General features: G+C 36.7%; 1 long non-coding RNA gene across 2 annotated transcripts in view; it reads right to left on the minus strand.

The window, feature by feature from the left end:
• Window positions 1-13,144, minus strand: part of LOC106034435 (uncharacterized) — a 48,873-nt gene that overhangs the window by 3,589 nt on the left and 32,140 nt on the right. For both annotated transcript variants that reach the window (XR_010832362.1, XR_001206070.3), the window contains one exon: window positions 674-754. This is a non-coding gene — a long non-coding RNA (uncharacterized lncRNA). The remainder of the gene's footprint in view (window positions 1-673; window positions 755-13,144) is intronic.

The following is a 13,144-nucleotide window of genomic DNA, read 5'->3' on the forward strand; positions in this document are numbered from 1 at the left end:
AGCTCACATGAAGAAAGTCATTGTTCTGAATATTTACTGCTTATGTGACACGGATGTCCAAGGGTTTAGTCTCCAAACAACATGCCATCTTCTGTACAATCGCTATTACTAACTTCTCTGTTCATAACAAAGTATGTAGCATAGTGAGAGATTGAAGGTCTTAATACGTTTCCACCTTTGTGGTTAAACAATAGATTAGAGCATGCAAGGTTCTGGCATTTATCATTTTTGGTTAAACAGAAAGGTTTATAAAGGTTTGCTATGTGCAGTGAATTAAAATGCCAGGTCTCTTTGTTATAATAAAGGTGCATTGTGCACAGTGCTGAAAATTTACACGAAGTACAAAAATAAGCGAGTAAATGGTTGCATTCTTGACCTTTTCACTGACTTCTACTATTCTAATTTGCTATTCTCATCTATGCTATTGTTAGAGAAATCATTTACTGAAAACTCATTTCATAGTTAAGTCTAAAATGCTTAGGAAAGGAAGTAATTCTTTCCACTCTACTTTGAAAGACAACAATTTAACATGCTGTGTATACTGCCTGAACTTAAAGATATTTAGCTTGCCTTTCAAAAGAAGACTGTGACAAAACTGTCTTAGCGTACCCCATCTTTTAATCAAAGTTGTAATAGTCATGAAACGAGATATTCCCAGCCCATTTTTACTTACTGTATCTGGTATAAAATGCATCAGTCAGCCATCGCAGGAGAATTAGATTCAATTTCCCGTTTGTCTGCAACATCAAACCATCTGGCAATGCAAGTAAAAACACAACACTTGAAAACTGTAGTTCAAGTTTCAGAACGCAGAACAATGCTGTGAAATAATGGACATCTTTAAGCTTCGAATAGTTCCCAAATTAGTTGCGTACTGTAAAAAAGTATTAGTAGAACAGACCACTTTGAAATCAGAGCACCTGTGCTTTTTATCACCGTGATTTGACATTATATATTTGCATACTCATGGAATATGTCACCTAAGACATACTACTATTTTCTCCTATGGAAGCAGTCTTCATGCAATTTAAACTGCAGTTCAACTCTTTATGAGAACACAGTAAAAATTGTTTACCTTTCTACAGATTTATTTCTACCTCCAGTCATTTTTACTATTTTGCATAGTCAAATCTCTTGTTTTTCTTTCCTCAAGCCCCCCTCCTATTTTTTTTTTTTTTTTTTTTACTCTTACGAGTACAGAAACTGTATAGCAAAGTGTGTGACCAGGTTGCTTGACTCTGTAGTCATCAAACCTTTTTATTATGAACAGAGTAATTACATTATTATCCATGTTAGATCATTAATGATGCATGATGCAAAAGGAGAGAACGATTCCGCTGATCTCTTAGACCTCCATTTGAATTTTCATGAGGAAAGCAAACAGTTCTGTGAATTTTATAGATTCATACCTATATAAATATATGGAATTCAGACATACAGACATAGGTTTTCTACACAGCTAGGACACCAAAACGCTACAAATCCATTTATCATCATCCTCCAAGTACAAGAAAAGCTTCCTATGAATGTTGTCATCTGACCTTTTCAGAAAAGGTCACCAAAAGGGCATCGATCCCTCATTGGGTTTCGATTACACACACTTTTGAACTGAGGATCTTTACATTTACTGCTCTCATTTATCACAGAACGTTGATTACAGGAAACATCCAAGATCTGACATTTCAAAGGTCAGTTTGCAATTTTTAAAAATTTCCCTCCATTACTCATTTGAGTGCGTGCCCTGCTCCTCAAGAAATCCACTGGAATCACAAGTTTACTTCATCTAAGTAATTTATATCAGAAATTCAGATTTGAGTGGAATTAAGAAATACTGGATACTAAAATAAAAGGCAACACATTGTGGAGAACCTTTGCTCAATATAAACATCTTCAAGTTTATATATAAATAATTATATATTTATATGGCTTTGGTTGGTTGGTGCTTGTTTTTTAAACACTAATTATACTCTAGATAAAGGGATGACACCGAATTTGAAAACAAGTGGTGCGTATAGACTTAATTTCTGAGTTACAACATTGCAGAGCACAATGTCAGTAGCGTTACATTTCCCTGGTTTCCTTTAGTTCAAGTTCATGCTTAGGTGACACAGCAAACACGTCTAATCAGCTCCTGCATTGTTTCAATATTCCAGTGAAATGCGTTCTCTTCTTAAATGCTGATAAAATGTCTTCTCACATATGTCCTAACCCTTTGAACTGTAATAAATGTCATGGATTACACAGGAAAACATTAAGAATTTATCCAAATTTGTAGTATGATGTTCTGTTGCAGTAATAAAATCATAGTTCTATCTATCTATCTAGTTCAAGCTACTGTAGTTTTGATAGCTCTAAGCATTAATACGATGCTCAATGTGTTAGGAGAGGGGATCTGATTTTTTTTTATCTTCATTTTTTTTTAAATGAGGCGATGCTACTTGCTTTCTGGGATCTTTATACAAAGGTTTCACTAAGCAAGCTTGGAATTAATTGGTATACAACTTCATATAAACACAGCTACTGTGATAACCTACAATATTTTGGATGGATATTACCCTCTGAATGACCATTTATGTGCTTGAACAACTACTTATTTGCACAAGACAAATAAGTAAGTCCATTTGCAAGCTTACCTCCAGGTTTCCCTTTTCCTCCTCTGCTGTCCTACCTGCCCTGGGATTTTGCCACAAAATTATGTTGTCCTCTTAATTATCTGTGGACACCTAACTCCGAGAGAAGGACCGCTAATTTCTGGAGTGGTAGCTCCCTTGCTCAGCTCACACAGGTGAGCCCTGCAGGGCTGGGGACTTCAGTGGCCCTGTTTGTACATGCTCTTCCACATAAATAGCCCGGACTAAGCCTGGTGAGCTCAGCCGGCCTGCATTTACCAGGCATTTATATGCATCTCAGCAGTGATCAACACATTAGAAGAAAAGGTATAGGAGTGGACTAGGAATACACTATTCTTACGGTTTGATAGTAACAAAACACAAAACCTAAGAAGTTGTCCCACAAAACTGCAGTTAGGAATCCTAAAGCTTACATTTGGTGCACCTTTTCACAGGTGAAGTTGACCTGCGGCATTACATTTTGACCTTATTTGCAGCACACAATTATACACTGAGGTATATTTTGACAGAAACTGCACAGGATTTCAGGGCTTCACATAATGCAGTGTTGCAGAGTGATGATGCACTTCATTTAGAAAAGCTGAATAAATATCAGATAAAAATCGATCTTATAACTCTGGTTATTGCCCCAGGACTGCAATAACATGCCCTTTTCCTTTTGGAATATTTGCTCAGTGCACTTCAAAATGCATAACAGATATTTTCAGGGGCAATGTTATGACTTCTTTTGTAGAAAACAATTTCTATACCAGCACCTCATACCTGCTGCCATTCCAGAAAGCCATTTTTATTTGATCGCAAAGCACAGCTTAAGTCCAGTATTATTAAAATCTGTTATAGAAGATGTTATATAACAAAATGTTATATAACAAAATGTTATAGAAAGAAAATGTTATAGAAGATTGGAAGAACCATGAAGTGCAGTGACCAAAACTTGCAGAAACTGTTGCTTCTGAACATGCAGACTTGCAGATGCAGGATCAGACCTTTGATATGCCCAGGTAACTTGTCTACTACCAGGCACAGGACAAATCTCCCTCCAATAGTAATTTCCTACACATGAAGGATCAAAACATAAGAAGAAATTCATGCGTTCTATTCTCACCGCCCAGACTTTGACTTGTGATTTCTGGATACAGCCTGTCAGATGTCTGCTCTTATTGGAATGAAGAACTGAAAGGGTCCCTCCAGGCCTACACATGTGGGAAATGAAAAAAACACTTAAATTACTTCCTTCTCCATCACTTCCATGCCCTGCACTGATTACGGATTTTCCTGCTTCACAATGCAAATAAAGAAGGGAGATTTCTAAACCACAGCTGGCAGGATATCGCACTCCATTTCAGCAGTCTTTTTAACACAGATTAATAACATTCTCTCTTGTTTTTGATTGGATGATCATGCTTCCTTGTCTGACATGAGAAGCACTTTTTCTAGACTAAATTCAGAGTGGTGCTTTATGATCGTCCAGGAAGATGCATTAGAAGTTCCCTTATTTCTCTGTGTTTAATAGACGTATGGTAAGCGTATAGGAACATCTAAGGGAGACCACATACTACCCACTCCTCCCATAAACTGTCCTTCACTCTCCTCCTGCACTGAACCATGTGGCTCAGTGCACTGAGAGCTGGGGAACAGAAAAGCAGGCATTTCAGTTCATTTTCTGGTTTGCCATTTCACCCCTGGAGCTAATAGCTAATACCTACCCAGAGACCTTTAAAGCAACCAGAGAAGAACAGAGCACAGCCCACTGAAATCCCTAGGATCAATATGTGCAACAAAACATTTCACAGCATAAGAATAAGGACCCCTTATTTTGTGTGGTTTCTATGAGAAGTCTGTGTGGTGCCACACACAGAGACATCAGGAGATTAGAAAAATTGAAAGAAACTACATTTTCAACTTGAGAACATTTTATCTAGAGATTATCATAGATGTACATGTAATTTTTTTTCTTCAATCCTCATTTAGAAATGTTTAGAAGCACAGAACAGTTGAGGTTGGCAGGAACCTCTGGAGGTCATCTGGTCCAGCCCTGTGCTCATGCAGGGACAGCTGGAGCAGGCTGCCCAGCACCATATCCTGCTGGCTTTTGAAGATCACCAAGGGGGGAGGCTCTACAGCCTCTCCAGGAAACCTCAAGTGTTTGAGCCCTTGGTGACCTGCACAGTAAGGGATTGTTTCCTGATGTTTAGATGGAACCTCCTGTGCTCCAGTTTGTGCCCATTGCCTCTTGTCCAGACACTGGGTGACGGTTTAGGATCTTGTAGTGGTTGCAGAATTGCTTTGTTTGCTGTTCATCTGAGATAGATTAGTTTATAGTTAAGCAAACACTAACGAGCTATACCTTAGTTAGAGGATACATTTAAACCATGTATCTATTCACAGTGTTACAGCTCTTAATATGCATTAGACCAAATAGTCTGGATTTACTTGCAGCACCTCGATGCTCCATAAAAAGTTAACTTTAGAATTGAATGGGGCGGCCACATTTTGCCTGAATTAATTTGCCATATTAAATGTAATTGAGCAACAGAAACATTTCCTACGTCTAATATTCTAAGTAGAATTACAAATGCAAACTACCTGAAATGACTGTTTGATATTCACTGCAATAGCATAATGCAATTCTTTTTACGTCTCTTAACTCTGTCCACTTCATAAAGTGAATTAATTTGTGCTGTAGATACATCAACCATCTTCCATTACATGCTACATGAAAACTGCTGTTGTTAGCCAAGTAACTTTTTTCCACTTCTTGAAATGTATTTATGTACTAAACTGGCTTTAAGGTGTTTTCATTAGCATGTTTGATAGGTCCTTGCTTTGATCTCAAATATCTACAGCACAAGGACTTCTTTGGAACACCATGCCTCAAAAGATGTATTGTAGACTAAAGCAGAATAGACACACGTCAGCTACAAAGAAAAGAAAGGAAAGCATGCAGTGTTATAAAAGGATGAAGTGCTCCAAAAATATAATGCTGTGCAGCTCAGCTATTTGATCTGCCTGTTCTCTTTTGTACAGTTCCATTTCACCATTATTACAATTAATTCAGTTAGGACAGTTTTAAAGCCACATAGGTGTTTTTAAGATATGCACATATAAGACCTAGCCAACTAAAGATGGAACAAAAATCCCGGTCCTCCAAACAGAAAGTAGGTCTCAACTGAAGTACAAGTCACTACCAGTTTTTTAAACCCCAGACCTCAGTTCTGCTAAACAGTGGATTACCTCCATCTGGAACAAATTTCTGAAAGTGAAATTTACCTCTATTTCTGTCTACCATAGACTCATGCCGTGAAACCAACTACACTGAAAAATGTCTGCACAAAAAAATCAACTTTCCCTATTCAATGTGTCCTGATTTCTCTATTTAGAACATAATTTCTGATAAAATAGCTCTTATAAGTTATTTTCAAATAGCAGTACACACCACTGGCATAATATCATTAAGAAGAAAGGACTGAACAGACCCTGGGGAACTTTTTTATTTTTAAACTGTATAAAACCGTTATTGGCATAATAAAGTCTTAGGTTTAAAGCATACGTTTAGATGTAGACATTTCAGTAAGCTTTTTTAACAATCCTTGATGGGATAAAGTTGTCAGGGAACCTTCATTCCCTGCTACATTCTCAAACAGAGAATTTGGCCTAACATTATCACAAAGAAGAATTTAGCATGAACTACTTATTATTAAAAAAATTTGCCAGAAGTCTGTAAGCACATCCAGGACTGGAATTGCACTTTTTTTTTTAAAAAAAAAAAAAAAAGCGGGGGGACTTTTTATAATCCCTTCAACTGTCTTCCTTTTACAATGAACTTGGTTTAAAACAGCACAAACAAATTTGCCTTATTAGAGAAGGAAAAAGTTCTTATTTATAAAATTCCTCCTTGCCATAAATGAATTCTTCACAAGAACTTTTGCTCTCTGATCAGAAATCAGATGCTTAAAATCAATTCTTCATAACCAAAATGCTGTAATTCAATTTTATAATTGCATTTATGCAGTGCTGCAGGGCATGACACGTGTATGCAAGAGTTATATTCAGCGAAAACTCCACACGCCGCTTGGGTTTAGTTCAAAACTATTTTTAATTTAAGAATAGGAACTTTCTGGATTGGTTCAATATTTCTTGTTAGAATAAGCGTTTCTGTGGCAGAGACCCACCACTGCTGCTCTATAAACAATAGAGAACTTACATGTGTAACAGAACTTGCCAACTATCAGTTTAGCCAAGATGTTAGCACAGTTTGTACCAGTGAGCACTGAGTGCCAGCACTAGATAAAGCACTTAAGAGATTATTGTGGAGGATAGTCTTTTACAATGCTGAAAGTAGACATTAAAAGAGTGAGCATATCTTTCAAATTCAACTGCTGTGTAACTACGCTTTATCCGTTGTGCCCTCTCCTTACGCATTTTTCTTTTTGCAGCTTTTCATCTTGTACAACAGACAGAAAAAGCTTTGAAAAAAAGATTCAAGCTGAGGACAAAGCTGGCTAAGCTTTGAAAGATGAGAAAATTGCGGTTGCTGGGAGGGTAATTCCGAAATTGTCTTTAATGGATCTGTGATTTTAGAATTGAAGTACCTAAGTCTTCACAAGTGCCCACGGACTTCACTTGAACTTCAAGGTGGGGTTTGAATCTGTGCTGGAAGTTTTTTGAGAACAGAATCTGGATTAATAAAAAGCAGGAGGGCAGATAGAACTGCTGTCAGGATTGCTTTTTTTGAAGATATTTGGGAAAATACTCCTTCAGTAAATTCAAGTTCTAGGTACTAGTAGCACAAGTGTTCATTCAGCTGCCTAGCGCTCACTGTGACTCGATTTCCAACATGTATATCAAAAAAATCACCAATAAAGCACTTACTTCTGACAGGCTAGGAAGAGTTTCATAAACAACATACCCTGTTTCAGAAGGCTACAAAAATAAAGCATGGATTGCATATATCAACAGGATTGCTAACAGGCTTGATAAGCTTCTCATGTTGCACTTGCAGTCTTTGTTAAGCAAGAGGACAAGAAAAAGGAGCTCCAACCACAGTTACATGGCTATGCAACACAATAAGATTACAGGCTTGCAGACTGTGTTTCACAACTAAGTTGATACTGGTGTCATTTCTAAAGATGAGCTGTGAAAAATTTTTTAACAGCAAGTTAATTTCAGTTATTCGTATGCAACCTGCTACCATAAAGGAATAGCACTAGATCTGCAGTCAGACAGTGACTTAAATTGTCTGCTTTTTATGTATTTTGTAGATAATTTTAGTTTTATTTTTATATATATAGATGGAGAGCTATGCTATTTCTTGTGGTTCAGCCTTGTTACATTCTTCCCTGAACATCGGAGTCTATACTGAGGTGTCTCGAGAGCAAGGCATGCTGTGCACTTTCATCATAAGGCCATCTCTGATACAAGGTGTCTATATACTTTGGCTTTCAATTCCATTAAAGTTTATAATAAACAACCCTGTATAACATCCCCTCACAGTGGGAAGAAAATTACTAAGCTCCGCAGAGCAGTTTTCCGGAGATGGTGTGCGTACTTAAACCAGCTGCGCTGAGCAGAATGGCTAATACGTTTGCAGTTCTTGACCATTTCAAGGGTACTCACAGGCTGCAGTAGCACTGTTTTCCATTTTCACTACAGTAATTGACACAAGAATAGACTCACGTTGTGCCACTTGCTGTTCTCACAGCCTTTGTCTGAAAAATATAGACTCAAGAGTACAGGATCTCATTTGTTGGGCAATTGGCAGAAAAGCAGTGTACTTTAAGCATTTCACGTATTCTATACTTTGATTGTCATCAGTTTTTTGTTGTTATTGTTTTTTCTTAAAGTTATCAAGGCTACAAAGAAAAGAGAAATGGTAATCAGAAGGAAATAAAAATTTCACACCGTGAAATACCTTGCATATAAATGTAGTACAGTAATCATGACCACGAAGATTGCTGTGTTAGACAAAGGGGAAAATGAACACAAGTGTATTTCTCTCACATCTAAACTTCCTCCTTAATCTGTTTCCTTAGACATAGTCTCTTCACCAAAATAAAAACCCTTCTTTTATCAAGTAATTTCACTCTAAAACCAGTTTATATTTAATGCTCACTCTTCATAAGCTGTCAAACAAAGACAAGAGGAATGCACTCCATTAACTTTACGAAGATAAGCAGTAAAATCAAGAACACGGTACAATCAACTAACATTCAAAATTAATGCCTACCATATTTTTAAAGCAATTAATGCTAAATTAATGCAAGATAAAATAATACTTGAAAATTATTCATTTTTTTTGCCTGAATGAATGGAGCTCTTGAAGAGCAGAAGAAAGCAAGTTGCTCATGGACTGAGACCACGCCAGCAAACTCTTGCCAAAACAAATTAGAGGTGTTCATTCACACAGAAGAGGAAATATGTGCATGGCCTTAGGACACTGCCACCGTCAGAAGCAGAGCTCAATGTGAGACTGATGGGACCAAATCTAGCAGTGTACATTAGCATTAGCCAAAAAAAAAAATAATTATCCATAGAATAGTCTGACTAACCACTTACGTATTTGTATTTTGAACATATTACAGGAACTGTTGCTGACTGGCATGACACGTTTGCTCTCGTGGATTGCCAGGGTGGAAAAGAAACTTGCAATGCTCTGTGGTTCACCCTTATACCTAAGTGGCTCATCAGAGTCTATAAGAAAAAGACCCCAAGTTCCTATCTTACAGAAACAGACAAAAACCTGCACCACCATGCCCGAAGTCCACAGAACTGGCTGCACTTCTGTTCACTTCTAGTCTTTGCCAATGTTTTTCTCTTACTGCAGATATTTGTTTTCTTTCTTCACTGGCTCTCAATAATCAAGAATGTGTGGTAGCCTCCAAATATTTGCTTTCAAGTAACCTTGAGGAAGGAAAAAAAAAAAAAACACTGACAGTGTATGGACTAAGGCACTTAGAACTTTCTACAGTAATTTGCATTGAGCTTTCTGAATCCACTGTCTCATGTGATTGACTCATTGTTTCCCATTGGTTCCATCAGTGAAAATGATTTCCAATATTTTCAGAAAAATACAGTGTCAGTAGAGCACAGTCAAACACAATGACTGTGAATAACTCAATAGACTGAATTACTCTTGCACAATTCTTTTTGCCCTGCAAGAAGAGACATTGCAATATCAATTAAGTTCAGCAAACATTTCATTTAAAGTAAAGAAATGGAGGAATAATGAATTTCTGTGGAGTATGGTGGGAAGCATTGGCAACAGAGAAACCAGAAAGAAATGGTGTGGAAAACTCGTTTACATAAGAAATTGTATCAGGTGAACTTTTATTAGATCTGATCCTGTAAGAACTATCACTATATGAACTTATAATTCTTGTGAGCAATCCTTCATTTGAATAAAAGCTACTTGCAGCAAACTATTGTACTGGGCTCAGTGACTCCCTAGAAAGGGTCAGTGAGAACAGAAATGATAAATACAATGGGCAGGTGAGAGTAGTCAGGCTCACTGAATTTCACACTGCAGCTATTTTAAGGGTTTATTTGCTGCAAAAGGAAATATCAATGATATACAACAGATTTTTCTAAATATATTCAGTAACTTCGGGGTTGTCATTTTGTACAAAATTACCCTCATTAGTAAATCGAATACATAGACAGGTGTAATCACATATTTCTAGTTCGTGTAGACACCACAGGACTTTTTCAAACAGTTTTTATTAGGAACATTGATTTACAGCTTTCCAAGAAATTTTAAGTGAGGAAGCTGATGGAGATGTTAAATACACATGTACATGGTTGACATTTCCAGTCATTAGCATATGGAAGGAATAGCACAAAGGTACAGAAAGAAACAGAAGTGTGCGAACAGGGAAGAATTAGGAGGAAATCTTGACCTAAAGAGGGAAGATTCAAAAGGTCAGGTAGTAACAAGGAATAATTTGTGGGCAATACATATGGATACAAGACGGATATTTCAGTTACTGGGGAACAAGAGCACCCAATAACAGTATAATGGAAACACTGCTAGTGAAGACTCCCTTTGTTTCCAACATGGTCAAAATGCACCTTTTTGCAGCTTTTTAGCATGTTACGTTGCAACCTGAACAGATATCTTTTCTGTGATCTCAGTGCAACCCTCAGTAGGGTTGAAATTAATTTTCTCTTTACAATGATAGCATCACTAAGTGATGGTGCCATCAACTTCAGCTGAAAACAGTTTTCCATACACTGCCAAATCTTAACTGTCCAAATCCAAAATGCCAGTGTCAATATGAAACCAACTAGCACTATTTGTTTCTCCAAAAGCTAGTTGTTATAACATCCTAATAAATGTGCCCAATTTTCAGAAAATTCATTTCCCATTCTTCAAAAACTGCATGTTATAAACTAATCTTTTTCCCAATCAGCTTATATATATATATTTTATTTTTTTTTTACAATGAATCACAGCCATTAATGAGTATTTATTCAAAAAACATTAAACCTTTGAGCATGTGTTTAATATAGCACATACAGATAAATACAAATAATATTTGCTCTTGTTTTTAATTTTCACATCTCAGAGCATTTGGTAATAGAAAACATCATTAGCTCCAAGGGCCTTCCTTCTTGTTTCGCAGCTTGATCAATGTTTTTATCCTCTGTTTTATTCTGAGAAACTACGTGTAAATTTAATTTTTTCCCCCCTTTGGCTTTTTCAAGGGGAAGGAGAGAGCAAAGAAAGTTTTGCACCTACAGCAACATATGCCATGCTTCTAGCATATCATATCCATATTAAGACAAATCTTAATTTCATGGAAATACAGTACGGTAATTCGCTATATTGATGATTCCATCTCCTGTCTAAAGATCATGATGGTATTTGCCATTAACCTCTAGTTCAACTGTATGACCTTCTAAATTAAATCATATCATTAATGATCTTCCACCCCACCCTGGGATTTTCTACATATTTAAGCAGCAGCTTGCCTTGACTTTACTAAAAGTAACTGCATATCCAGGTATTATTTAAATCTATAAGAGTATTTCTATATATTATATATTCACTCTGCTGCATGTCCTTTTTTGCACTCAAATGAAAACCTAAGTGGCAGATTGGTTATACTGCAGAATCATCCACATCAGTTTCCTGATTTCAACAGTGGCCGCTAGCAAGCTCTTCATTAATGGGCATGATTCCTAAAAGTGCCTCCTGCAGGCAGCTGTGTACAACATCCCTGAAGTGACAGAGAAAGCACAACATGGACTCACAAAACATGTCTCACAAAAGCAGTGACAAATCTCACAGGCCAAATGTCTGCATATGCTAGAACTGAATGCAGTCATCATGTCAGGCTCATGCTTAGGATACCCAGAGATAGCAACTCAATGTAAGCTTTAGCTGTAATAGATGAAAATTAAGGTAATTAAATACTAAAGCTGCTCAGAAATGTTCAGTTTTCTAAAACTGAGGTTCTGAATAAATAGCATGGAACGTTTCCACAGAAAACTGAACACTCGTCTGAAAACCTAAAATGGCTAAAAGAGTTTGCTTTCTCAACTCGATACAGCATGTGATTTTCAGGATTGCTCAAAAAGTTTTGGGTGAATATTCAGATGTGCTTTCTCAATAAAAGAGTTTATTAACTGGCAATCTGAGTACATACATGTATATATATATATGTATGCACACACACGTGCATGTGTGCATATGCATATTTTACAGCTTTTTGAAGCTAAAGGCAGAGATCTGGGTACTACTGTCATATGAGCCAGCACTGTTATTCTAGTTAATGTAAGAAGTCATAGGCACAAACCCACTGTTGGACTACAATTTCCATTCAGAAGACTGTTCCCAGTGCAGATGCCAAAGCAAACAGAGTGCTCAGAGCTGTTAATAAATACACTGAATTGGAAAATGTCTCTATACGAACAATGCGTCTGAGCTAGCCAGATTAGAGGATTATGTTTCCCACTGCAGCAGTTCACATTATGGTGACACAGAAATGTCAAGGATAACAGAAGTTACTGCTGAGGCATTTGAAAAACTGAAATTAAAAACTGACTTTCAAACAAAAAAAGAGAGGAAGATTCACAAAACAAATTAAGCAAGACAATGAAAAAGTAAATAAACTCTGAGTAGAAATTATTCAACTGCATTAAATAAAGTCATTAACAGGTCAAATCTCATTCTGTGTGACACACCAAAAATTAGGTATACATTTTCTAACCTGAAGAAAAGGGCATTTAAGTTAAATTTCATCTAATTTACCACTTTTTGTGATTCAAAGCTTTCTAGGAGTATACTTGTCTTTAGGGAAAGTTACAGAAGTGTCTAGAGAGAAAGCTAGTTATTAACTAGTTAAACATATTGTTTGCAAAAAAAAATAGGACTCTGCAGAAAGATCTTCATATAAAACAACCCCCAGTTGCCTAAATGCAGAAGCAACTTGCTTTGTAACCTCATTTCATTTCCTGAATCTGTGTTCTTGCTTGTTTTCAGTGTGGATACCATAAACCACTATTTGTTCTTT

The sequence above is a fragment of the Anser cygnoides genome, chromosome 6 (genome assembly GCF_040182565.1).
Source record: "Anser cygnoides isolate HZ-2024a breed goose chromosome 6, Taihu_goose_T2T_genome, whole genome shotgun sequence".
NCBI classification, from domain to species: domain Eukaryota; kingdom Metazoa; phylum Chordata; class Aves; order Anseriformes; family Anatidae; genus Anser; species Anser cygnoides.